The 27,031-nt window shown below is 47.9% G+C and overlaps 1 protein-coding gene across 2 annotated transcripts in view; it reads left to right on the forward strand.

The window, feature by feature from the left end:
* RBM34 (RNA binding motif protein 34) overlaps positions 1–27,031 on the forward strand; it is a 192,733-nt gene that overhangs the window by 42,624 nt on the left and 123,078 nt on the right. The window contains exon 3 of one of the 2 annotated variants that reach the window (XM_063936593.1): positions 97–288. The gene's annotated coding sequence lies outside the window, so the exon portion shown is untranslated. The remainder of the gene's footprint in view (positions 1–96; positions 289–27,031) is intronic. The other variant, XM_063936594.1, reaches the window with a different exon arrangement.

Here is a 27,031-nt window from a genome sequence, read left to right on the forward strand (position 1 = left end):
TCTCAATTCAAAATCATTACTCTACAGTCTGCAACATACTAATCCATAGGCCCCAATTGATAACGTAATCATTTCCATATTATTTCTTATCTGCAGCCTTACTTATCAATCCTATGGCCATGGCCAGGAGACTGATTACAGCCGCTAGAACTATCCTCAGCAGGAGCTGCGGAACTGCGCTTCTTCCAGATTCTAACAAAACGTGTCTGGGTGACAGTCAGGACATAGCTCCGTCATGGTGAAACACATTGGATGTTATCTGTTGGTAAGCAGTCCAGTTCAGATAAGGTATCTAACTTTTATTCAGTGTATGTGCAATATTGTATGTTTTTAGTGATATATTTGTAAGCAGGAATACACTGTGTGTTCTTGTTTATATTTAATTCCATTTATGATATGGAGCCTTAACTAAAAAGGCAGAAATTCCTGGTATTGGGACTACTTATACCCCTTTTACACTCGCAGAAAAATCCCGGGATATTGCACGTGAACGCGCATCATCCCGGGATTCTTCTCAGTGTAAATGGGTACAGGGACAATTTCCCGGGACGAGCATCCCGGGATTTCATCCCAGGTCAAAAGCAGGGTTGAACCCGGGACCGTCCCGGGAAGCTGCCAGTGTAAACGGGTATACCGGGTCAAGGCGACCCGGCACCCGTTCTCTTCATAGGAGGAGGCGGTGCTTGGAGAAGATTATCTCCAAGCACCGCCTCTGGGAGACTCGGCGGTGACGTCACTGACCCGGCAAAATATGCCGGGTCAGCCCGCTAATGTGAAAGGGTCATTCCCGGGAATGTGTCCCGGCAAATATACCGGGACACATTCCCGGGAATGAACTTTCCTGCGAGTGTAAAAGTGGTATAAGGGAAAAAGTAGCAGGTGCACTATCTCACCCTGTAATAACCAGAGGCATTTAGCATATTCCTGGCCAGGGCTATAGCTTACCCACCGCACCTGAACCCCTGTAGTTAGTGTTAGGGACTTACCCAATGAGAGGCTACCTAGGTGCGGTGGATAAGCTCATATCTCTGGCCAGGAATATGCTAAATGCCTCTGGTTATTACAGGGTGAGCTAGTGTGAGATAATGCACCTGCTACTTTTTCCCTCTGTACATTGTATTAAGGGGGCCATTCCGAGTTGTTCGCTCGCTAGCTGTTTTTAGCAGCCGTGCAAATGCTAAGCCGCCGCCCTCTGGGGGTGTACCTTAGCTTAGCAGAAGTGCAAACGAAAGGATCGCAGAGCGACTACAAAAAAAAATTGTGCAGTTTCTGAGTAGCTCCAGACCTACTCCTAGCTTGCGATCACTTCAGACTGTTTAGTTCCGGATTTGGTGTCACAAACATGCCCTGCGTTCGCCCAGCCACGCCTGCGTTTTTCCAGACACGCCTGCGTTTTTTCAATCACTCTATGAAAATGGTCAGTTGACACCCAGAAACGCCCACTTCCTGTCAATCACTCTGCGGCCAGAACTGCGACTGAAAAGCTTCGCTAGACCTTGTGTGAAACTACTTTGGCTGTTGTGAAACTACGTTGCGCGTGCGCATTGCGCCACATCCGCAGCGCAGCGAACATTTTCAGCTAGCGATCAACTGGGAATGACCCCCTAAGTCTCAAGCAGAGTAGCACCTCATTACCTAATTATGGTGTACAAATTAGGGCCCCCTTCTCGCTATTGGGACTACTTATGAAGTCCTATTGGATATCAGTGAAGCTCTATTTTCTTATATTTTCGTAACGGGTTTATTTTTATATACTTAGCACAATTGGTGTTTTCACGTGTTACTGCACTAGGGGGCGCCTTGGTGTGAATTCTGATGATTAGCTTTGCCATCCTATATGTGTGGATTGTCCTATGCACATAACGGTATCCGGTTGATAGATAGACCGTGTCTAGTTAGACAGTCAATAGATAGACACCATATGTTACACAGACATTAGGTCGACAGGGTCAAAAGATCGACAGGGTCAAAAGGTCGACATGAAAAAGGTAGACAGTACAAAAGGTCGACATGAAAATGGTCAACATAAAAAAGATAGACAAATGTTTTTTCTCTTACGTCCTAGAGGATGCTGGGGACCACATTAGTACCATGGGGTATAGACGGGTCCACCAGGAGCCATTGGCACTTTAAGAGTTTGAGAGTGTGGGCTGGCTCCTCCCTCTATACCCCTCCTACCAGACTCCGTTTAGAAAATGTGCCCGGAGGAGCCGGTCACAGCTAGGGGAGCTCTACAGAACTTTTCTAGTAAAGTTTATTTTTAGAGTTTATTTTTTTACAGGAGGCTGTTGGCAACAGCCTGCCTGCAGTGAGGGACTAAGGGGGGGAGCAGAGTCCGCCCTGCGGGGTTTGAGCCACTGTCTCCGCTGACTGGACACTGAGCTCCAGAGGGGTCGGATCTTTCTCCGCCACAGGGGCATGCCGCCAACCCATACTTGCCTACTTTTCAAAACTAGTTTCAGGGAGATTATAGGTTCGCGCAGAATGAGGGAGCGTGTAATGCTTCGCCCAAAGGGCATGTGTTATATATATATATATATATATATATATATATATTTATATATATACACACACACACACACACACAATTGGATCCCTCTCAGTATCAATGTGGAAAGAAGCCCATAGGCTACTATAAAGTAACGCCAACAATAGCTGGCATTACCCTCCGCACTGAGCCCCCGGCTGGGCTTAGAACATATGGAAATGCGGTAAAAACCCAGGAAGCAGGGGTTTTACCACATTTTCCCATTAGTACATACCACCCGGAGAAATAGACAGTGGGAATTGAAGTAGGAAAAGAGAGAGAGACATGGAGGGGATACGGTCAAGATCCTGCCGGACGGAATCCCAGCAGTCGGAATACCGACACCCTGACTGGCACAATCCCGACATATTCTCCCACCTATAGAGGGAGAATAAATTAGTGTGCCAAGCGTACCGAGGCACCGTGCCCGCAGTGTGGTGAGCACAGCGAGCCCGCAAGGGGCTGCGTTGCGCTCCCCCCCGTCGGGATTGTGCCGGTCAAGATCCCAGTGTCGGTATTCTGACCGCCGGGATTCTGTCCGGCGGTATCGCGTACTGATCCCACATGGAAAAGATGTGTGAGGGAGAGTGAAGGATGTGGGGGAGAGATTGTGAGAGGTGGGGGAGATTAAGCAAGACAGGGAGAAAGATGTCTGGGGAATGTAGGGGGATAAAGAGAGTGTCTGAGGGGAGCAAAGTAAAAAAACAAAACCTGTAAAAGCTAGTGACCCTTCAAATGGTGGGTCCAACCAAAATACAGTGTGTGCTGTATGTCCTCAATGTCACCCTCTACTGTGAACAAAATAACCCCCATTTTAGTGCGTTTTGATTATCAAATTAACAGTGCCCCAGAGGATCACACTTACAGTACCAGAATGATTTATCCTGCAGCTGTGGCTCAGGCTCCCTTAGCCACAGGTCCACAGCATTATCTTCAGAGGAGGAGGAGGAGCAGCTCGGGTCCCGCAGTCAGGAAGGTAGGGGCTGGGCGGCTGTGGCCATACAGGCTGCACAGCCCAATTAACAGTGATCTCAGGCTCTCACCTCCGCTGCCGCTTACATATGCAGCCGTACAGGCACATCTCGGCTTCTGAGAGCAGTGCCCTAAGTGCAGCCGTGCCTGCTGAGTGGAGGGGGTGCCGCGGGCCGCGATCAGCACATGTGTGTGAACTTAGCTGGCAGCGCCTTCAGATGTCATCAGCGTGGTGGATATGTCCTCACATAGCGTGTGCGGCAGAGACAGGCATAGCCAGGGCCTGGCCTGCCCTGTGATTGCAGGAGACAGGAGGGAAATTGTCCGTGACAGCATTAGTTAGGGTGGCGGGGGGCGTGGTCTAGTATGACACTAGCCTCCACTGCCTCAGGCTGCCTATGTACAGTGTGCACTGCTGGATGTCCGGCATCCTGGACTCCGCGTTTCTGCAGTTTTTCAAGGTCACGGTCAAAAAACCGGGAGGACAGGCAGGGTTTGCGGGGCAGTGGGAGGCTCAATGAAAAAACGGGAGCCTCCCGCTAAATGCGGGAGGGTAGGTAAGCCTGCGCCAACCCCTTACAGAGCTGAAGAGTGGTGAGTAAGACACCAACCCCCCTAGCAAGCGGGGGGCTGTTGTGAAGATGGCGGCAATGGGCAGGGAGCACAGTATTAACTGCGCTCCTGGGAGGCTCAGAGGCACATGGTGCGGCGCTGTGAGGGGCGCTCTGGGCCAGCGCTTACCCCCACTCTGGTCCAGAAGTCTGTCGGGGTCCGCGGATCTCAGCCAGCACATTTTACCTCAGGCCAGTATAATCCTTGAAGAGCGGGAAGACAGTGCCATTGAGGGGGCGGAGCTTGTACTCAGATCGGACCCAGCAGCGTTCCAGCACCATTTTCCTGCCTGCACAGCGCTGAGAGGAAGAACAGGTCCCTCCACAGCAACTCCAGCTTTCTGTACACGGTACCAGGGGGTTGTAGAAGGGAGGGGAGGCTGTAAAATGACTGTGTATGCTATTAAGGGGCACAGTCAGCACTGACAAGGGGTCTCCCTTTACTAAAAGCGCTGTGTGTGGGTTAGCTCCAATCTCTGTGTCTCTCTTGCCATTCTTGGGGGGGAAACTCTGTCTGCCCCTACATGTGTTTGTGTGTGGAGTGTTTGGTGGTCTCCTTTAGCTATGTCCAGGGACACTGTGTCATATGCTGCAGAGGATTTATCCTCCCAGGATGAGCCCATTCCATGTAATCAGTATAGCACTGGTTTAGCACAGATACCTGCAAGGGAACCAGAGTGGTTTTCCTCTATCAAATCATGGATTTCTCATATTTCTGACAGGGTTACAAGTAATGAATCTGCAACCCAGGTATTACAGTGCTCTATGGCAGTATGGCCGGTTTCTGGTACCTCAGGACACCCCACTATGTACCCCCACAAACGTGCGCTTGTGCATGTCACACAAGATGACACGGATACCAATTCTAACACCGCAGACGGTGATGGGGATGTGTTGCGGGGGTCCGCATCTCTTGCAAACGGGGTGCAATTGTTGATAGAGGCTATCAGGGATATGTTGAATGTTAATTATACCACACCTGAGCAGGTTTACGAGGCTATTTTCACTGAAAATAAAAAAGCATTGCTAACCTTCCCTGCGTCAAAGGAATTGAATGCTATATTTGAAAAGGCATGGGTAAACCCTGTGAAAAAATTCCAGGTCCCTAAAAGGGTGCTAATGACATTTCCTTTCCCTGAGGAGGATAGGAAAAAAGGGGAAAACCCGCTGATTGTTTACGCATCTGTGTCCAGACTCTCAAAGAGGTGGTTTTACCTGTTGCAGGATCTACCGCCCTAAAGGAGCCACACTTAAATCAATGTACACTGCTTCAGGGGCCATATTACGTCCCACTGTTGCTACTGCATGGATTGCGAAGGCTATAGTAAAGTGGTCGCCTGCCTTACTTGAGGATTTGGATACGATGGAAAGGGATGACGTTGCTTTATATTTGCACAACATACTGTATATGATTCAGCAGGTTTTATGGTAGAATCCATGAAAGACCTGGGTTCCATGGCTGCGGGAATATCTTCCATGTCTGTTTTAGCTTGTCGGGGACTGTGGCTGCGCCAGTGGTCGGCCGACGCGGAATCCAGGAAAAGTGTGGATGCCTTACCTTATACATGTCAGGCTCTCTTTGGGGATGCTCTAGATGCGTTGATATCCACGGCTACAGCTGGTAAGTGTCCGTTTCTTCCCTCAGCAGCACCTACTCCGAAGAAGTCCTTCTCTTCACCTGCAATGCAGTACTTTCGGCCTAACAGGCCTAGAAAGGCCAGAGCGTCCAATACCTTCTGTAGGGGAGGTCGAGTAAAGTCCAAGAAACCTGCAGCTGCAGGTTTCCAGGAACAAAAGCCTGCTTCAGGTATGCCAAAGTCTCCGCATGACGGTGGACCGCGCGGCCTGGAGATGGGGCCAGTGGGAGCCAGACTCAGACATTTCAGTCACGTCTGTGTGTCATCCGGCCTGGATCCCTGGGTGATAGATATTGTATCCCAGGGATACAGGCTGGAATTTCAAAGTCTCCCTCCTCATCGCTTTTTCAAATCAGGCTTGCCGACTCTGTTGGCAGACAGCTCTGTACTACAAGACGCTGTCCAAAAACTGGTGGAGGCACAGGTCATTATACCAGTACCTCCTCACATGCAGAACAAAGGTTATTATTCGAACCTTTTCATTGTACCGAAACCAGATTGTTCGGTCAGGCCCATTCTGAACCTAAAATCATTGAACCCCTTTCTAAAGGAGTTCAAGTTCAAGATGGAGTCTCTCAGGGCGGTGATATCAGGTCTGGAAGAGGGGGAATTCCTGGTATCCCTGGATATCAAGGATGCGTACCTCCACGTTCCGATCTGGCTGCCACATCAGGCTTATCTCCGTTTCACATTGCTGGACTGTCATTTCCAGTTCCAAGCCCTGCCATTCGGCCTTTCCACAGCACCAAGCGTGTTTACCAAGGTGATGGCAGAAATTATGATAAATCACCCATGACTTTATTCCGACGAACTTAACATTTATAACTAGCTAGCTTATCACTAAGAAATAAACACACGGACACAAACTGCTAGATTTAAAAGGTCAAACAGATATTTATTGTTTGATGACCTGTCGTTTAAACTAAGAATATTGGAGGATGGCAAGAAAAAGGCGCTACCAACTCACCAGCACCAGTCAACTATAATAAACCATAAAATAGGAGGGGCCTCACAACCGCCTCCTTAACATAACCTGCACTGCGCAGGCTCACCCCCCTTACTTTAGCAGAGCCGTGGACGAACCCGCACGGGAACATCCGTAGTCCACCCGCAAGGGGAGGGCATACTCGCTGTTCATTCAAAAGGGGGTGCCCCACAGTGACCACTTATGTAACTATTTGACCGCTGGCTGGTAGCGACTTTCCGCCCATCTGGCTATCAAAGCCTGCTGAGAAATGGAATTAGAGGCCCGAAAAGCGAGCCTCAAGCAACCTTATAGGGAGGGTGGGAGGGCATCCAAGAAAAACTGGCAAGAGAAAGATGGCTGCCAACACCCTGAACTATATACCCCTGTGCAAACTCCTCCTACCTATCCCTAATAGGCACCCATCTGTCACCTGACCACCACTGTCAATCACTAAGGCTAGCCCTGCCTATCCTCAACACATGTCAGAAAAATTCAGGGAGTTTATGTGGCTTCGAGCCTATGCGGATCTCTGCCTGCCTAAATCACCCATGACTTTATTCCGACGAACTTAACATTTATAACTAGCTAGCTTATCACTAAGAAATAAACACACGGACACCAACTGCTAGATTTAAAAGGTCAAACAGATATTTATTGTTTGGTGACCTGTCGTTTAAACTAAGAATATTGGAGGATGGCAAGAAAAAGGCGCTACCAACTCACCAGCACCAGTCAACTATAATAAACCATAAAACAGGAGGGGCCTCACAACCGCCTCCTTAACATAACCTGCACTGCGCAGGCTCACCCCCCTTACTTTAGCAGAGCCGTGGACGAACCCGCACGGGAACATCCGTAGTCCACCCGCAAGGGGAGGGCATACTCGCTGTTCATTCAAAAGGGGGTGCCCCACAGTGACCACTTATGTAACTATTTGACCGCTGGCTGGTAGCGACTTTCCGCCCATCTGGCTATCAAAGCCTGCTGAGAAATGGAATTAGAGGCCCGAAAAGCGAGCCTCAAGCAACCTTATAGGGAGGGTGGGAGGGCATCCAAGAAAAACTGGCAAGAGAAAGATGGCTGCCAACACCCTGAACTATATACCCCTGTGCAAACTCCTCCTACCTATCCCTAATAGGCACCCATCTGTCACCTGACCACCACTGTCAATCACTAAGGCTAGCCCTGCCTATCCTCAACACATGTCAGAAAAATTCAGGGAGTTTATGTGGCTTCGAGCCTATGCGGATCTCTGCCTGCCTAAATCACCCATGACTTTATTCCGACGAACTTAACATTTATAACTAGCTAGCTTATCACTAAGAAATAAACACACGGACACCAACTGCTAGATTTAAAAGGTCAAACAGATATTTATTGTTTGGTGACCTGTCGTTTAAACTAAGAATATTGGAGGATGGCAAGAAAAAGGCGCTACCAACTCACCAGCACCAGTCAACTATAATAAACCATAAAACAGGAGGGGCCTCACAACCGCCTCCTTAACATAACCTGCACTGCGCAGGCTCACCCCCCTTACTTTAGCAGAGCCGTGGACGAACCCGCACGGGAACATCCGTAGTCCACCCGCAAGGGGAGGGCATACTCGCTGTTCATTCAAAAGGGGGTGCCCCACAGTGACCACTTATGTAACTATTTGACCGCTGGCTGGTAGCGACTTTCCGCCACAACAAGGATTTTAACAAAAAACCGCAGACCGCCATCCACCAACAACAGGAGAAGAGATTCAACCGGACAGTACTCTAAAAATACTGTCCAAGAACACACCAATACCCGCAGGGGAAAGGTGAATACCATCTTCCCTATAAAACTGCACATTGTGCAGCACCAAAAGCGGATGCCTAACCACTAAACCTCCTATTGCCTGCACGTATACTGACACTGCGGAATTAACTTTCTTCCTAGCTTTTTCTATAGCGGAGAAACGAATGGCACCCCGCCAATGGAAACGGGGCTCTATGTCGGACCACACCACTATCACCCGTGGCCAAGATGCCCGTAACGCCACTAAGTCCGCTTTGATACTCAAGATGAGATCAATGCCTTTGACCCTCCCCATATCATTCCCCCCGAGGTGAATGACAACCCAGCCGGGCCGCCCCCACCTCCGCTCATGGCGAAACAGCAAGCGAAGTAAACCCATCCAACATAAACCTCTAACTCCTAACCATCTAACTACCTTGTCCCCAAATAGTTCGCCCGTTCGTCCTGCCATTGGATGCCTCTCTGCCCAAAAAATAAAAGAATGGCCAATGAGCCAAATCTGATCCGAGATGTCCAAAGTAGCTGCAAAAAGAAAATTCCTTACCGTCAGACATTATAAAGATCAAAACAAATTAACTTAAACATGCAAGTAAGAACCCGAGTGAAGGAGAAAACTCAAAAAACCTCCCGTGAACCGTGTGTGAATGCCAATTGTAATTCGGTCCCCTCGGAGGAAAATTTAAAAATTCACTTCACACCCTCCATTTCTGAACGCTAGCCGTTCAAAAACCGACGAGTAAAACACGTTTCCGGGTTCGCGCAACAGGCGCAATAACAACAATACTTAACGGACCCTTATACTAGGCGCAAGCCTAGCCGACTGAATACCGGTTGCCCAAACCCAAACGGTATCCCGCCCGCAGGGGCAAGACCCACTCACCGGGGAGGGCCTTAGTCAACGATTCTCCACCGGAAGGGCGGCACCAATAGACCCCCAACCTCCGCATCAGGTACCAGCTCCCTAAACTTGTCGAACTCAAAACGCAACAGTGCGTCAGCAATTCTGTTGTCAACCCCTGGGACATGCGCAGCCGTGAAATGAATGTTATGCCTCAAGCACTTGAGCACAAGATAACGCAACAAGCGCAGAGCCTCAGGAGAGGACGAGCGCTGGTTATTAACGGCGTGCACGACGCCCAGATTGTCGCAGCGAAATACAATACTCCGATCCGACAAGCTGGGTGCCCACAACTCAATCGCCACTATCAAGGGGAATAACTCCAGCAGGAGCAAGTTCTTTGTAAACCCTCGGGTCACCCATGCTGTGGGCCAAGGCGCGGCGCACCACTGTGTTCTGAAAAAAGCCCCCAAAGCCCGAACCACCAGCAGCGTCGGTGAAAAGTTGTAACGCAGCGTTGGAACAGCGTTTCGCTGGCCACAACACCTCCCGGTTAAAAGAAACCAAGAAAGTGGACCAGGTTCTCAAGTCCTCCCTGACCACGCGCGAAATATAAACCGTATGGTGAGGTTTCCGTACCCCCGCTATGGATCTCTCAAGTTTACGGCAGAAAACCCGGCCCATGGGTATGATCCTGCACGCAAAATTAAATGACCCGAGCAACGACTGAACCCGTTGTAGTCTGACCCTGCACGAGAGGAGGCACTGCTCTATGAGACCCAACAATTTGAGCACCTTATCGGCCGGAAGCCGGCAACAGCCGGCTTCCGAATCGATTTCAATGCCCAAGTAACTGAGGCATGCCGTGGGCCCCTCGGTCTTATCCGAGGCCACGGGAACGCCCAGGCGACCGAATAAACTCTGAGCTAAACCCAGTACATCCCCGCACGCCGACCCCACCCTTGGACCCACAAAGAGAAAATTGTCTAGGTAGTGGGCGACCCCCGGGTGGCCGGAGGCCGACACTATGCACCAATGCAAAAATGAGCTGAATTTCTCAAAATAGGCACAAGAAATGGAACACCCCATGGGCAAGCACCTGTCTACATAATACCCACCCCTTAACCTGAAACCAAGGAAACGCAGGGAGTCGGGGTGGATGGGCAGGAGGCGGAAAGCGGACTCAATGTCCAGCTTGGCCATGAGGGCGCCGGGACCCGCCCTTTGGACTAACCGCAGGGCCTCATCAAACGATTGATATCGCACCCTGCAAGCTTCCTCCGGGATGGAGTCGTTGACCGAGCCGCCACGGGGGTGTGACAAATGCTGTATGAGGCGGAATTTACCCTGAGCTTTCTTGGGGACCACCCCTAACGGTGAAATGCACAGCCGGGGCAGGGGAGGGGACGGGAAAGGGCCGCACATGCGCCCCAAATCGATTTCCGCCCGAACCTTACGGGCGACCACGGAGGGGAAATCCCGTGCGGATTTTAAATTGCGCCTGGAGACCACGAGGACCGAATCCGGGATGGGAAGCCTGAAACCGCTACGAAAACCTTCCAACAAAAACAACCCCGAAGTGATGTCGGGGTAACTGCCCAACCATTTAGCCAATTCGGGGACGTTGATGGGGGAAAACGCCTTACTTACCCCTTCCGGGCACCTCGGCAGCATCAGAGGGCCTGGACCCGGAAGGGGACTGGCAATCTTTGGCCGGGTGCCCCCCGCCGCACGCCTTGCAGGAGTGGCGAAAACGGCAGTTAGCCCTCCGGGAACACTTGCCCTCGTTGAAGGCAAAGCATTTCCCTTTATTCCCCGTGGGCGGGCTCGGCCGGACATTTAAACCCGGCTTACCGCCCTGGGCTTCATAAAGGGGCCTATTCTGATGAGTGACCTCTAACCAAACTTCCACGTCCTTGAAACCCAAGGGTAGTGTCGGGTTACCGTCTTGGTTACGACGGAATTTTTCATCGTAATCCCTCCACGCGTAACCCTTGGATGTCAAGTACATTTCATGCACCAGGTACAAATACTTGACCGTGTTGTGATATTCCTTAGGCCTCGTCTCGGCGTAGCACGCCGTGAACACTAAAAACCCCCGGAGCCACTGGTGAAAATTGCGAAATGCATTCTCGCCAATGCCACCAACCTTCTTGGCCTTATCGAAAGCCTTCCGCATGTCATCCGTAAGGGTGAACATGTCGACGTATTTACCTTTCTTAATCTTCTCCCTCATCCGTTTACGTAAACCCCTGGTGACCGCAGTATTAGCGCAGTGCACCATTTCCGTAAAACGCGGAGGGTCAGGCGTGGCTGCCGCAGCTGCGCCCTTAGCCTTCCTCTCTTTCTTGTGCAAGCGATGCGCAATGAGCCTAGCTAACTTACACGGGCGCCTGGGGGACCCGGAAGACCTAGTATCTAGTCTCAGAAGAGGAGCTGGAAGAAGAGCTATCAGAAGAAGGATTAACTGTCTCACCCGTTCCCGGAGGACCCCCCGCGTCCACTGCTGCGATGGCGGGGCCGGATGGAACCTCTTCAGGGACCCGAGATCCCCCCGTCTCCACATGTTCAGCCTGCTTCACCGCTCCTGTCTGTGCCTCGCTGGATGTTGCTGTCGTCGTGGCCCCCGACAATCCGGCCGGGGGAGAGACCCCCCTCGCCGTACCTGCACCTGTTGGGGAAACAGAAGGGGGGGGGGCACAAAAGCAGCCACCTCCGGGGGGGGAACCGGAGGTAGCGGGGGAGGGGGAGCCGCAAGTGGGGGCCGCGAACCGAGTGCGGGCAAGCCCGGTGTCGCGACGCCCGTCATTTCAAACGCAGCGCCAGACGCTGGAGGCACTGTGCCCGGGGAAGTAAAACCAGCGTGCCAAGTGGACGGAGCCTGTGAAAACGGCGACGCCCAGTAAGGCGTCTGGCCGAGGGCCCCTGGGGTAAAACCACTGGAGTAAGAACCCCCCCATTGCGCAAAACCCGGACCACTCGGCGTGGGCCATGAGGTCACCGATCCCTGCGCGTGCGTAAATGCCGCCGGCAAATAAGTGGACGAAAAGGGGGCAGGAACCCCGCGGAATGCGGGTGCCGCCCCGGAAGTCATGACCGGGAGCTGCAATGACCCCGACCAGGCCACTGACACCGAAGCCGCCGGAAGGAAACCCGCGGGCGAAGCCGTATACGTGCCGCCCCGGTACCCGAATGGAGCGGCCAAGGAACTTGGTCCTGACCCCATCTGGTGCACCAGGAGCTGGCCAGCAGACGGCGTCGGCTCGCTGGGCCACAGGCCACTCACAGGCGGCAGCAGTATCTGGGACACCGGGAGCGCCCCGGGGTAAATCCCAGATGTCTGCCCGCTGACGCCCGACACCCCGCTGCCCCCCACGATATTGGCACCTATGGAAACAGTGGGGGGAAACAGAGCCTGCGCATGCTCAAACGCAGGCCCCGCACCCCCCGTTGTCCCTGGACCAGAAGGCAGGGACACTACATCCTGCACCAGCCAGGCACCCGCAGGGGAGCTGGCCGGTGAAAGCCCCGTCATTCCCCTCCTCACCGCTGATTCGCGGCACCCACCCGCCGGGTCACGTGACCCGCCAATCGCGGCCGTGTGGAGAGGCGTACTAACGCCTGTGGAGGCCGGAGCCCCGGCGCGCGCGGCTCTGCCGCTGCGCCGGGCTCCGGGAACGGCCGACGCTGGGGAAGCACCGCCGCCCGTGGAGAGCAGGACCCTGTCTCCGGCGGGCGGCGAAGCGGAGGGGGGGACCGCGCGCACCCGCGGCCGGCGATAGCCCGCTGCCGCGATCGGTCGGGAGGCCTCAGCCAGGCGGCGGGGGGGGGGAGGCGCTGATCTTCTGGGACGGGGCATGCTGCAGCAAAACAGTGTGGATAACACCTAAAGCGTATACTGACTGTAATATAAAGGGAGGGAGCAGTAGTATATGCAGTATTTAAAAGAGGGGAAATAACTGACAAAATGCTGACAGTATGCCTTACCCTCATCCAAGAAAAACTGGCAAGAGGAAGATGGCTGCCAACACCCTGAACTATATACCCCTGTGCAAACTCCTCCTACCTATCCCTAATAGGCACCCATCTGTCACCTGACCACCACTGTCAATCACTAAGGCTAGCCCTGCCTATCCTCAACACATGTCAGAAAAATTCAGGGAGTTTATGTGGCTTCGAGCCTATGCGGATCTCTGCCTGCCTTCTCCTCCACAAACAGGATGTGAACATCATTCCATATCTGGGCGATCGTGTTTGTGTCGGTTTGTGTAGTGTTTAAACTCGTCTTGTATCGGGTGCATTTTCATGCAACCTTTTGAAACTATGGTGGTCATTCCAAGTTGTTCGCTGGGTAATTTTCTTCGCATCGCAGCGATTTTCTGCTAATTGCGCATGCGCAATGTTCGCACTGCGACTGCGCCAAGTAAATTTGCTATGAAGATTGGTATTTTACTCACGGCATTACGAGGTTTTTTCTTCGTTCTGGAGATCGGAGTGTGATTGACAGGAAGTGGGTGTTTCTGGGCGGAAACTGTCCGTTTTATGGGAGTGTTTGAAAAAACGCTACCGTTTCTGGGAAAAACGCGGGAGTGGCTGGAGAAACGGAGGAGTGTCTGGGCGAACGCTGGGTGTGTTTGTGACGTCAAACCAGGAACGACAAGCACTGAACTGATCGCACTGGAAGAGTAAGTCTCGAGCTACTCAGAAACTGCACTGAGAATTCTTTTCGCAATATTGCGAATCTTTCGTTCGCAATTTTGATAAGCTAAGATTCACTCCCAGTGGGCGGCGGCTTAGCGTGTGCAAAGCTGCTAAAAGCAGCTTGCGAGCGAACAACTCGGAATGACCACCTATATACGCCAAGTTACTAAGCATTCGAGTTTATTGTTTTCGTGTTTTCCGATGTCGATGCCAGTCGGGTTTTTTTGGCACATTTACGGCCGTCATTGTCGTTTGCGTACGTGTTTGTGTTGTTTTTGCTGGGGTTTTTTCCAAGTTAAACGCGGCAGGGTTTTTTTTTCCCCGCGGCCGCATTTTCACTTTTAGTTTCGGTTTTCATCCCCGTTCGTGATTGGTTGTGTTTCAGATGGTAGGAGTGTCTGTGCGCAACCATATAAATACGCCCCAAACCGTCCGCACCTGGGTTTAGTTAGTGGTGAGGAGAGAGGTTGTGCAGTGGAGTTTGGTGAGTAGTGTTTGTTTGGAGTATTTTTTGCGAGTTCTGAGTGTTGTATTGTGTTTGAAAGTAGTTTTGTCATTCTTGTTGTCTTGTATCTTTTGGTTTTGTCTCAATTTTTGTCCTAGTTTTTTTTATTTATAGTTGTGTGTGTGTGTGTGTGTGTGTGTGTGTGTGTGTGTGTGTGTGTGTGTGTGTGTGTGTGTGTGTGTGTGTGGTTAGTGTAGTGGTAGCGGAGGAGTGGTTTTTTTTTTGGGTTTTTTTCTGTGTTAATTGTTTAGTCACACAATTATGTGTGACTCAGAGGTGGGTAAGGTGGAGGGTGTTAGTGAGGGGGAGGAGGTCGGTCAGGTGGAGGAGGTGAGTGTTAGTGAGGTGGAGGAGGTTGGTGAGGTTGCTGCAGCAGCCTCAAGTGACAGTGATAGTGACAGTCAGACAGCTCCGCAGCCACGCACCACTACTAAGACTGGGCGGAATGTCAAGTTTAGTTATGCAGAAAATGTGGCATTGGTGCGGGAGCTGATGAAGTATCAGCGGCAGCTATTTGGGCCTGAGTCCGCCAAGGTGGCAACACGGAAGAAGACGGTGTTGTGGGCGAAAGTAGTTGCTGCTGTAAATAGTGAGGGGGTGGTGAAGCGGACGGAGGACACGTGCCGCAAACGGTACTATGACATAAAGCGACGTGTCAAGTCCAAAATGGCCAAGGAGGCGAAGTCGGCTCGCAAAACCGGTGGTGGTCCGCCCTTTATTGCCACATATCTGGACTATGAGGAGCCCATGCGGACTATAATCCCTCCAGAAGTAGTGTCTGCAACCCATGTCCGGTATTCCGATCGCCCCAGGAAGGATGGTGAGCATGTGTATTTGCCTTAACATTCTATGACATTACTTCTGGCTTACTGTATGTTTTAAATGTGTGTCATGTGACGTTGCATATTACTCCCATCTTCAAGTGTGCGTCATCAAATACATTGTTTTGGGTCATGTTTCATACAAAAGTCAATGTAATGTCTTACTTGCTTGTATGTCATGTGGTTTTTGGACAGTACATTTTCCATGTGTAGTTTGGTGTGTCATTGAATTGTCCAGCAATAATGTTTTACTTTTGCACATTGTACATTTTGAAAGTTGGACTATGTTTTTTTATTCTGTTATCCATGTGCAATGTTTCCAAATCAGTGGTTGATATGTTAGAGGCTGGAGTAGTGCAAAGTGTCTTTGAAGGCAGTTACATATGTAATTTCATTAGTACTCAATGTAATATTGTTTAAGTCAAGGCCACTATTTGCTGGTTCATTTTGAGTCTGTATTTGTACACTGACACAACAACTGCAGACTTACTTACCTTACTGTTTTTTGTTTTTGTTTTAATTTTTTAAATTTTTGTTGGCCTCATATTGTGTTAATGTGTGTTTGGACTGCCACATCACAGACCTATTTCTATATCGCATCTGTATTTCTTTTTATTTATTTTTTTTTCATTTTATTTGAAAATGAAGCTGTGTGTGTTTTGGCTTGTTAGTGTATGTTTTTGGAATTGTGTCCTATGTCTGTGTCCTGTATATGATTCCCTGTGATGCACTTTCCATAGTGCATATGGCTATTGGACAATGTTTTCGATTTGTTGTTGTGCTTTTTGTATTTAATGTCCTTATTTTTAGATTCATAATAAAACATCCATTTTTTAAAGATGTAATGTTTATAAGCATAATGGGTGGATGTATTAACAATATCATGAATAATAGTTTTGTTTTTTTGGGGGATTTACAGTGTTGAAAAAAAGCAGTACTGGTCGTCCTACAGTCACTCCCATCACATCTGATGATGATGACGCTGCGGAAGCAGGTAAAGTGTCCATTGTAGTATAGGTTAGGTTTGTAAATGAATGGCCATAACAAAATGTCACTTTCAATACTAGTTCCATCCAAAGAAGTCTTAAGCAGCAGAAGGCGCACTTCTGGAACACACCACAAAAAAACATCTGCCAGCAAAGAAAGCAAGGTCTGATGTCCAGGGCCAACCACAGCAGGCTACCCCGCCATGAAGATTATCTACTGTTTGTTCGGTGCCCCCACTCCAAATTTTGGACACACCTCCAAGACGGCAACCACACTCCCCTCATCTTGATTGTGAGTAACAAACTGTAATAACAATTAAAAATGTCAGATCTTTAAAAAAACCATTTACTTAAACTCATTAAGTCAATACCCATCAAAATGTGCTATACTTACCCAAGTCAGTAAAACATGAAATGGAAACCAAACAAAATGGCCTACACAACATCCAGTAAAGATATGTATGTCCACTTCAGCCATACAGTAGCACATTGTGTGGAAGATGCTGCAACAGAAACTCATGTGTAAGCTTTGCAAATAGTAAGGTTGTTAGAATCATTTACACATGTGTGCTTGTCCTAACATTGCCAACTGCATACAAAAACATTACTATGTTTTGGTTGGAGACACTATAAGGCAACACATTATGGATTACAATGTGTTTTTAGGCAGGAGTATGTCTGATGTACCATACAACTCATGTGTTTGCTTTCAGAATGAAGTAACCAGACACATTTGCCACAAACAGGCATATGTCTGTATTTAAGTAATGAGTGATGATGTTGCTAGGCCAGATATCTGAAAGCACCAGTCCATTACATGTGTTCCATGTTTAGTGCTTTGTACCAATGTATTAAACATATGGATAAGTAACGGATAAATGTTTTTAATTTCAGCTTCTAGTCCTGGTACCAGCATCCCTCCGCAACAACAGCAACACAGTGACATGGATGACACAATCATGTTAGAAATGCATCCAGTAAGCGAAGGAATCAGCCCCCCAGCACCTGTGAGTACTCCCCCACAGCAAAGCACACCACCAACCCAACACAGCCCAACAACACCAGTAACACAAGGCCCTGATCAAGTGTTCTGGACCATTTGGGCTAGACAGCAGGCCACTAATGAAGATTGCCTGCGTAGGCAGACCCAAATGTTTGCAAGCCTACCATCTCACCTCAGACGAATCAGCAGAAATCTGAGTAGTTAAAATGAAACAAACACAAGAATTGCAAATACCATGGAAATTATACGTGCAGACATTACACATGTCATGGGCAACTTACAGCGCATAATGGAAGAACAGCACAGACAACAGCAAAGCTATATAAACATTTTAGAAAGCAACCAAATGATCAATGAATCCATGTCCAGAATTGTAGACAATCAAAATGCTGCAACACGTGAACTCAATGCCACCCTCAGTAACCTCAATGAAACACTCAGATCCCTGCAGCAACAGCAAACAAGCAGCAGTTCTGGTACGACTACTCCAAATGTAACGCCAGTGTCATCACCACCAAGGCGCTCCACCAGAGCACGCCAACACGACAGTGGTAAAGGCAAAGGCCAGGACAAGCAACCACCCAAATAAACATAAAAAAAACACACCCATTTCTTTAAAGAGAAGAGAAAAAAACACTTACCAAGTGTATGATTAACAGAATATATATAACACTTAGCTCCTTGACAATTTGTACAACATCATTAATTATAACTGGTACAAACAACAAAAGGAATTTTGTACACACATTTCTTCTTTATCATCTTTGTATTTTTTGTTAATAATAATAATAATAATAATTTTATTTATATAGCGCTCTTTCTCCAACAGGACTCAAGGCGCTTTACAGACATCAAACACAATGCACATGATACAGAGGATTTGAGTAATACAACAATAGACAAGCAACACAGACATAAAAGAAAAATCTTAAGCCCACAGAAAGCATAACGCAGGATTGGTGCAGGCATTTTGGGTAATAACTTCCAAGGATTGTGTATTCCACCCTTATAGGTACCAAGTGCAGCAGCCATCTTGGGCGCTAAGCGTAGGATTACCCAGGGTGGAATAGTCTACCCCTAGAAGAGATGACACAAAATGGGGGTGATTTCAGAGTCCTACAGTTTAGAGTAGGGTTCCAACAAAACCACAAGGTCCATGTATTTTTCATCCCATCCACAAGTGTACCATATGGGGCAGCCATGTTAGGCGCACTTTGAAGGTTACACTGTGGGAGGTGAGCCATACAAGGGCCAAGTTCATATATGGGAAAACTGATGCTTATGTAGTAGTATGATGTACCCTGCATGTAGGGCACAATGGAAAGGTGTGCAATCAGTGGAGGTAAACATTACAGGAGAAACACGTGGTGGGTTGGAAGTGAGCAATGGAGAAAAAAAAAAAAAAAAAACACAATAGCAGGTAACTAGTGGCAGAAGTAGGAGTGGGATAACATTTTGATCAGATCTTAGTTCGGGTGGGTAGGAGAATGAGGGGGGCATACTCAGACGCAATGGGGATGTCCCTGCTGATCCTGGTCCTGGTGCTCTTCCCCCACAGTTCCCTGTTCATCTTGATGGTTAGGCCCAGGGGCAGACTTGATGTTCTCAGCCAGAGAGGTGGTAAGCCTGGTCTTGGTGTTCTCATGTTTGAGGCGAGGAGAGGCCACATAAAGTTCCAGAGTTTTTAGGTTGTAATGCAGTCCTTCTGTTAATTTGTAAGTTTGTTTGACTTCTGTTTTCCTTCGGTTTAACACAGATATAACACTGCTATTGATATTAGCTGCCACTTAATAACTAGCCACTTCATATACTAGCCACTGCAGCGTCCTAGTAGGTCTGGCGTCCTATACTATACTGGTTAAGTAAGTCTACAAACACATGCTCTTTGTGATTACAACCCCCTCCCCCACACAGCAACCCTCCACCAGAAGGTGTTAATCCACTACCAAATGTGAGATCACTAAGCCCCCGTCAATCACAAAGTTTTTGCTGACTACAGATATTAATCCACTTAACAATTTACCAAATATATCTTTTAGCAATAAACACACAGTGATCAGCTCTCTGCTGTAGTTACCAAATATATCTTTTAGCAATAAACACACAGTGATCAGCTCTCTGCTGTAGTTACCAAATATATCTTTTAGCAATAAACACACAGTGATCAGCTCTCTGCTGTAGTTACCAAATATATCTTTTAGCAATAAACACACAGTGATCAGCTCTCTGCTGTAGTTACCAAATATATCTTTTAGCAATAAACACACAGTGATCAGCTCTCTGCTGTAGTTAGCTGTGTTAGCAGGAAACTGTTGTTTGAGCTGCACATAGATGTTAGCATGCAGAAAGCAGACCACTTGATTTTTTTCTAATCATTACTCTTTCTAGATTCAAATCATTCTTTGAGCCTGCAGACAGACTAATTGGCAGCCAGGCAGATTGTCTTAAGCAGGCAGAAAGCAGACCACTTGATTTTTTTCTAATCATTACTTTTTCTAGATTCTAATCATTCTTTGAGCCAGAAGACAGACTAATTGGCAGCCAGGCAGATTGTCTTAAGCAGGCAGAAAGCAGACCACTTGATTTTTTTCTAATCATTACTCTTTCTAGATTCTAATCATTCTTTGAGCCAGTAGACAGACTAATTGGCAGCCAGGCAGATTCATCCATGACCAATACAATTTACAATGTGAATTGTAACTGTTTTACATTTCTTCTCTAGACGAATTGACAAGAAAAACACAATTGAGTTGGCTAAAAGTGTCCTAATATGTTGGGAGTAATATTTAGATAATTCAGTCCGAAAATGACTGACATTATTGTTGTGCCATGTTTGTGTGTGTTAAAAATAAGTAATCAGATTTAAAAACATGATGCAGAAACAACAACATTTGAAATATTTTAAAGTTGAACACAAATGTGTGTAATAATGGATATATGTTGTTAAATGTGTATTGCCTTACAAATCTACAATTTTGTGCCAGCAAACATAAGGAAATAAATTATTTTCCATGAGAGAAGTTTGTGTCCCTTTTATAGGCATCCTAATTCATGTTAGAATGATTTGTAAGTGTCAACACATGTAAACACGGCTGAAAAAAGCAGGTCTATTTTTTTGCCGCTTTTTTTACCGATTCGCAAAAAAATACGACCGCAATTGAGCGCTCAGAGACTAACACCCAAATACGAATGTATAGTGAATTCCCGTATTGTATGAAATAACAGCCGCGTTTGACCGATGGTCTATTCATTCGTACTTCGGAACTTTGCCAATCAAACCATTACGAATAGTCCAAACACTGCCGAGATTGGTGCTTAGTGAATTCCCGGATTGGGACTTAGAAAAAAAAAACACAAATCGTACAAATTCGATTTCTTAGTAAATATTGGCCATGGTTGGATTCTGAACCTTCCAAAGTCACATTCGGAACCAACCCAGAGGTTGTCCTTTCTAGGAATGATCCTGGACATGGAAGTGCAAAAGGTGTTTCTTCCGCAGGAAAAGGCGTTGGTGATACAAACTATGGTCCGGGATGACCAACAAATTGTGTGCGCTTGATGTGCTAACAATTTATTGTTTATATGTAAGCTAAAATAGATCAAATGTGTTTGGATTCATTGAATAATTGAGAAACTTGCTTTTAATAAAAAACCTTTACTGGGTTCATATATAATTAAATAACAATTTAATGGTAACAATTAACTGTACAATATAATAAAATAAAATGGTAATAAAGGACACAGAGCTGGATATCTAAAGTCCGTTCTGGAGCAGAGCCAGGATTAGAATGTATTTAATATCTTTGGTATTTGAAGCAACAATGTTATTCTTTACCATAAAAGTAGCCGCGTGTTGATACTAAATAGCAGGGAGTGCTACAATTTGTGAGCACACACATGTGGATGACAAAGTCCTGCTATAAGATGAATTTGTAGCAGTATTGTTTCACCTGTTACCGGCGTCCCGGTCCAGGAGACAGTTCAATAGGTAATTACCCCATCCAGCGGGATTTGTATGTAATACCCAAGCTGTATAATAATGTGCGGTGTATGCTCACCCTGCATATAGCTGCACGTTGCCTCTATTAACAGTCGTGTCAGTGTCCGATTCAATGTGCGGGATGGATAGCACACCTTCTCTCCAATTGGAGACACCCGCACCGATGGATCTGCTGTGTATAGCCGCCGCTTCCAGCTCACTGGCACTGCACGTGCACGATGACAGAGAGCCAAATCGACAATCTGCCGCTGCTCACTTGGCCCGTCTCAGCACACAGATGGTTGGTGTAGATGTAAGTAAATACCAGCCGCAAATAGCTCATCTATGGAGTGCTGTAACGGTCCGTGGCTCGGTAGATACCCGCTCAATCAGCAGGGATGACGTTATGAGGCTCTCCAGTATGGGAGGTTCCACGCTCGGACCTTTCAACTGGATCTTCTGGACAAGTGGTCGGCATCTCATCTCCACATGCACCAGAGAATTCGTCTGTCGCCAAAGGCAAGGATTTCACTCCTCTGCTGGCTCCAATTGCCTCACCTTCTAGAGGGCCGCAGGTTCGGGATTCAGGACTGGGTCCTTCTAACCACGGATGCGAGCCTTCGGGGCTGGGGAGCAGTCACTCAAGGAGTAACCTTCCGAGGACGGTGGTCAAGCCTGGAAGCCGGCTTACCCGTCAACATCCTGGAACTAAGAGCCGTCTACAACAGGCTTCTTCAAGCACCCCCTCTTCTAAGAAATCGGGCCATTCAAGTGCAGTCGGACAATGTAACAACAGTGGCTTACATAAACCGACAAGGCGGAACGAAGAGCAGAGCGGCAATGTCAGAGGTGACAAGAATACTCCTCTGGACAGAAAAGCACGCGTTGGCGCGATCAGCCATCTTCATTCTGGGAGTAGACAACTGGGAAGCAGACTTCCTCAGCAGACACGATCTCCATCCAGGGGAGTGGGATCTCCATCCGGAGGTGTTCACGGAAATAACAGACCTTTGGGGTTTGCCCCAAATAGACATGATGGCCTCTCGTCTCAACAAGAAGCTTCGGCGTTGTTATTCCAGGACGAGGGACCCACAGGCAGTGGCAGTGGACACCCTGATGTCTCCGTGGGTGTTCCGGTCAGTGTATGTTTTTCCACCACTCCCACTCATCCCAAGAATCCTAAAGCTCATAAGGAGAACAAGGGTTCAAGCGATACTCATTTCCCCAGACTGACCAAGAAGGGCTTGGTACGTGGACCTTCTGAATCTAGTGCAAGAAGAGCTGAGGCCTCTTCCTCTTCTAGAGGACCTGCTGCAGCAGGGGCCGTTCACCTATCAAGACTTACCGCGGCTACATTTGACGGAATGGTTGTTGAGCGCCTGATACTTGCTCGGAAGGGTATTCCGAAGAAGGTTATTCCTACCCTCATACAGGCTAGGAAAGGGGTAACGTCTAAACATTACCATCGTATTTTGTAGAAATATGTCTCTTGGTGTGAATCCAAGAAGTTTCCTATGGTGGAGTTTCAACTGGGATGTTTCCTCCTATTCCTGCAAGCAGGAGTGGATATGGGACTGAGGTTAGGTTCTGTAACGGTCCAGATTTCGGCCCTATTAATTTTCTTTCAGAAACAATTGGCTGCCCTCCCTGAGGTTCAGACCTTTTTGATTGGAGTTCTGCATATCCAACCTCCCTTTGTACCGCCTACGGCTCCCTGGGACCTTAACGTGGTGTTGCAGTTCCTCCTGTAAGATTGGTTTGAGACCCTACAGGAGGTAGAGGTCATAGAAACATAGAACATAGACCAAGTTTCTTACATGGAAGGCGATCACGTTGTTGGCCTTAGCTTCTGCTAGACATGTGTCCGAGTTGGGGGCTTTATCCTGTAAAAGCCCTTACTTGATCTTCCACGAAGATAGAGCTGAGCTCCGGACACGTCAGTAGTTTCTTCCAAAGGTTGTGTTGGCATTTCATATCAACCAACCTATTGTGGTGCCAGTGGCTACTGACTCCTCAATTACATCAAAGTCCTTGGATGTCGTAAGGGCTCTGAAGATATATGTGAAGAGAACTTCTTGTCACAGAAAGTCGGACTTTCTGTTTGTCCTATATGAATCCAAGAAAATTGGGTGTCCTGCTTCTAAGCAGACGATCTCTCGCTGGATCAGGTTCACTATCCAGCCCGCTTATTCTACGGCAGGTCTGCTGTGTCCAAAATCTGTTAAGGCCCACTCTACTCGTAAGGTGGGGTCTTCCTGGGCAGCTGCCCGGGGTGTCTCGGCAGTGCAATTTTGCCGAGCTGCTACTTGGTCTAGGTCGAACACGTTTGCAAGTTTTACAAATTTGATACTTTGGCCTCTGATGATCTGAAGTTCAGTCAATCAGTCATGCAGGAGCCTCTGCACTCTCCCTCCCGTTCTGGGAGCTTTGGTACATCCCCATGGTACTAATGTGGACCCCAGCATCATCTAGGACGTAAGAGAAAATAGGATTTTGGTTACCTACCGGTAAATCCTTTTCTCGTAGTCCGTAGAGGATGCTGGGCGCCCGCCCAGCACTTCGTTTTCCTGCAAATGTTATTTGGTTCAGTACCACTTCGTTTTAGTCGAGTACTGCATTGTTACTTGGTAAGTAATGTTTCAGCAGTTGCTGAATGTTCAAGCTACTTCGGCCTTGTATGTGTGAGCTGGTACGAATCTCACCACTATCTGTGTATAATCCTTCTCTCGAAGATGTCCGTCTCCTCGGGCACAGTTTCTAGACTGAGTCTGGTAGGAGGGGCATAGAGGGAGGAGCCAGCCCGCACTCTCAAACTCTTAAAGTGCCAATGGCTCCTGGTGGACCCGTCTGTACCCCATGGTACTAATGTGGACCCCAGCATCCTCTAAAGGACTACGAGAAAAGGATTTACCGGTAGGTATTAAAATCCTATTTTAAAAAATTTAACATGTTTTTGGACTATTTCATACCTTCTCTATCCATGTCGGCGTAGAGTTGGCTATAAACCTTGTGGCAAGCCACCGAGCCCGAAGTGTGGCGAGCGAAGCGAGCCCCACGACGGTATGCCTTTCTACAATTGGGGGTCCCAGATGGCAAAACCATCCACACAAACAACAAAAATGCAAAAAACATGGTGTCTACCTTTTTTTATGTCGACCATTTTCATGTCGATCTTTTGACCATGTCTACCTTTTTCATGTCGACCTTTTGACCCTGTCGATCTTTTGGCCTTGTCTTCCTAAGGTCTGTCTAACATATGGTGTCTATCTATTGACTATCTAACTAGATTCTATCTAGCATACCACACCCGCACATGGGGGGTAATTCCAAGTTGATCGCAGCAGGAATTTTGTTAGCAGTTGGGCAAAACCATGTGCACTGCAGGGGAGGCAGATATAACATGTGCAGAGAGAGTTAAGGTGGGTACACACTAACAGATATATCTGCAGATCAATTGATCTGCAGATATATCTATGGACGGATCGAGCAGTGTGTTCAGCAAACACACTGCTCGATCCGTCGGGGACTGACGTCATGAACTGGGCGGGCATGTACACACGCCCGCCCAGTTCACCTGTCAATCACCGCCGGCCGCCGCAGCATGTGTACGGGCGGTCGGCCGACCGCCCCGTACACACACAGCGACGCGCCAATATATTGGTAGATATATTGGCCGTCGGCTGTGCTGCGCAGCCGACGCGATACGTCTGTGAACGACGGAGCTCACAGACGTATCGGCCGTACACACTGGACGATGGTCCCGCGATATATCGGCCGATCAGGAGAACGGCCGATATATCGACCAGTGTGTACGGGCCTTTAAATTTGGGTGGGGTGTGTTCAATCTGCAATCTAATTTGCAGTGTAAAAATAAAGCAGCTAGTATTTACCCTGCACAGAAACAAAATAACCCACCCAAATCTAACTCTTTCTGCAAATGTTATATCTGCCTCCCCTGCAGTGCACATGGTTTTGCCCAACTGCTAACAAAATTCCTGCTGCGATCAACTTGGAATTACCCCCATAACACAGTGTGTCATAGCTCAATCGCGCATGTACGTTATATACCTAACATGAACATTGCCCTGTGCACCAATACAATTATTTCAGATTAAAGTGCTAAAATTATAGATAGATAGATAGATAGATAGATAGATAGATAGATAGATAGATAGATATTATGTATAATGTTCCCAAATCGGCCGGCACTCAGTGGTAAAATACAACTGGCCCCGGTGTCCTAATCCAAGGCAATATATAGCTCCAATCGCGGATCAATCAAAGGCACTCATGAGGCAAAAATACACAGAGAAACGCTGGTCGTAATGAAATCGACGTTTCGGAGCTGGCGCCCCTTTATCACGCCATATGGGTGCCTGCTCCGAAACGTTGATTTCACTACGACCGGTGTGTTTCTCTGTGTATTTTTGCCTCATGAGTGCCTTTGATTGATCCACATTTGGAGATTATACATATATATATATATATATATAGCTGGTATCTAGCACTACAGCCACAATGTACAGGTTGTCAGAAAAATATGTAAGGGCTGTCAATGTCCTTCTAGTGAGAGTTATTCAATATATCATATATCAATAAACGTGACCCGGTGATACTTCTAATCACCAATTCACTCCCTTAAAATCCTGGCCGGCAGCTTCTCTCCAAAGAGACGGATGTTTCCACCAATTTTAGATGATGTGAACGAAAGGTGAGAGAGACGTTCTCTGGTGTAGTGTGTCACGAATAGTAAAAAAAAAGGTGTCCTCCACCATAACTTCGCACCCCAAATAGTAGACGTGTACCGTATTAAGGGGGTCATTCCGCGTTGTTCGCTCGTTGCCGATATTCGTTATACTGCGATTAGTCGCTAACTGCGCATGCGCATAGTACGCAGAGCGCATGCGCTTAGTTATTTTACTAAAAACTTAGCTGTTTTGCTGTAGCGTCTGCGCCGCTTTTCAGTCGCACTGGTGTTCGGTAAATGATTGACAGGAAAGGGGCGTTTCTGGGCGGCAACTCAGCGTTTTCCCGGCGTTGGCTGAAAAACGCAGGCGTGTCAGGGAAAAACGCGGGAGTGTCTTGAGAAACGGGGGAGTGGCTGGCCGAACGCAGGGCGTGTTTGTGACGTCAAACAGGAACGAAACGGGCTGAGCTGATCGCAGTGTAGGAGTAAATCTCGAGCTACTCAGAAACTGCTAAGAATTTTCTATTTGCAATTCTGCTAATCTTTCGTTCGCAATTCTGCTAAGCGAAGATACACTCCCAGAGGGCGGCAGCCTAGCGTGTGCAATGCTGCTAAAAGCAGCTAGCGAGTGAAGAACTCGGAATGAGGGCCTAAGTGGTTCAAAACCACTTGTTAGATTGCATCCACTGCTTAAACATAATAGCAGTCTCCTGGATCAGGCCACATCACTCATTTCTCCGCTGACAGTTTCTCTTAGAAATCCTTATGGTGCAATGCATATAAAGAGGAAAGAGAGCACCCAATAGCGTAATACAGTTTAAACAGTATTTATTTCACATAAACAATAAAATACCCGTACATCAAATAATAAGAATAAAAAGCTTATCTGGTGAAAGGAGGATTGCTGGATACCCTCAACGCGTTTCGTCCTTTATGCTTTTTGGCTGAACTTCTCTATGAGTGTTACAAAACCTTCATGTTCCAATCCTTTTTGTGTGTGTTTCCTTCTCTG

Source organism: Pseudophryne corroboree, chromosome 8, assembly GCF_028390025.1.
Source record: "Pseudophryne corroboree isolate aPseCor3 chromosome 8, aPseCor3.hap2, whole genome shotgun sequence".
Taxonomy (NCBI): Eukaryota; Metazoa; Chordata; class Amphibia; order Anura; family Myobatrachidae; genus Pseudophryne; species Pseudophryne corroboree.